Source organism: Vanessa tameamea, chromosome 4 (genome assembly GCF_037043105.1).
Source record: "Vanessa tameamea isolate UH-Manoa-2023 chromosome 4, ilVanTame1 primary haplotype, whole genome shotgun sequence".
In the NCBI taxonomy this organism is placed as follows: Eukaryota; Metazoa; Arthropoda; class Insecta; order Lepidoptera; family Nymphalidae; genus Vanessa; species Vanessa tameamea.
This window is the reverse complement of record NC_087312.1, coordinates 1,969,530-1,970,679: the sequence shown is the minus strand read 5'-3', so window position 1 is coordinate 1,970,679 and position 1,150 is coordinate 1,969,530. Positions and strand designations below refer to the sequence as shown.

The 1,150-nt window shown below is 27.2% G+C and overlaps 1 non-coding gene across 1 annotated transcript; it reads right to left on the bottom strand.

Annotated features, from left to right (window-relative positions):
- Positions 1 to 295: 295 nt before the first annotated feature.
- On the bottom strand, positions 296 to 369 carry Trnai-aau (transfer RNA isoleucine (anticodon AAU)). Its single transcript has one exon. It is a non-coding gene; the product is annotated as a tRNA-Ile (tRNA).
- Positions 370 to 1,150: the final 781 nt, after the last annotated feature.

The window sequence follows — 1,150 nt, the reverse complement described above, 5'->3', positions numbered from 1 at the left end:
AATTGTTATTTAGATAAATGTTTTATAATATCAGATTACAGTATATCAGTCTATATAACATTTTATCTTTTACCAGTTCAGTTTGGTTTTTAATAGGATGTAGAATTATCACCAGTTTGATAAAAAGCGATGTTATCAAATCAATTTCTTTTATCCGATAATAGTCAATTGAAAACAACGTAAAATCTTGTCTTGTTTCCATGGAAAAAATAGATTCTATTATTTATACAAATACTGTATTTTATTGAACCTCGTTTTTTATGTTGTAAAAATAAAAAACAATAAAATAAATATGTGGCCCATGAGGGGATCGAACCCGCGACCTTCGCGTTATTAGCACGACGCTCTAACCAACTGAGCTAATGGGCCGTTGTAAAATATGTTGAAAATAATAATCTCTTTCTAAATACGATACGTAATACTGTTAATGATGTAGTAAATTAAGTATTATTTCACAACTATTCTGTTTATTGCTACTTCAAGTTTCTTTAAGTAATTTTATCAACAATTGCGTTTTGCTTTACCGACACAATTATTCGATAAAAAGTTAATGTTAATTCATGTTTGTGATCCACTTCTTATTAACTCAGTTAAATGTGTTAAAATTATTTTGATAAGTAGTGTAGCTTGCGTTTTAGTTCGTATTATATAAACAAATTAATCTTGTTTTTTTAAAGCTTGATCATATAAAAAAATCACATTCAATACTTTCAGGGTTTAACTGTTCGATTGATATTTTACGTGTAAAAATAATTTCAAATCCTTTTTAAACGAATAAAGTTTTGATCCTTCGTAATATCACTCGAGGGCGATTTACTGAATATGTTTATTTTCATCATGTTATAGAGGGTATTTTTATCTTTTATTTATTAGGTTTCTAATTGCAATATATCTAAAAATACTTGAAATAATATCTACTAAATTTATTTTATTACACAAAACGGTACCAAAACAGTTTGGTTATCAATCACTTTAGGCAGTTAGGCTTTCCAAGTTTCCAATAGATATGTATGTTGTATTTAAAATAAAAAACCGCTGTGAATATTGCTATAAAATGACAATATTATCGTCATATTCCAGCACTCATTATAGGCAGCCCAACTGAGAGTTGGAATTCGGAAATGTCAATAAAAACCTTATTTTTTTTTTG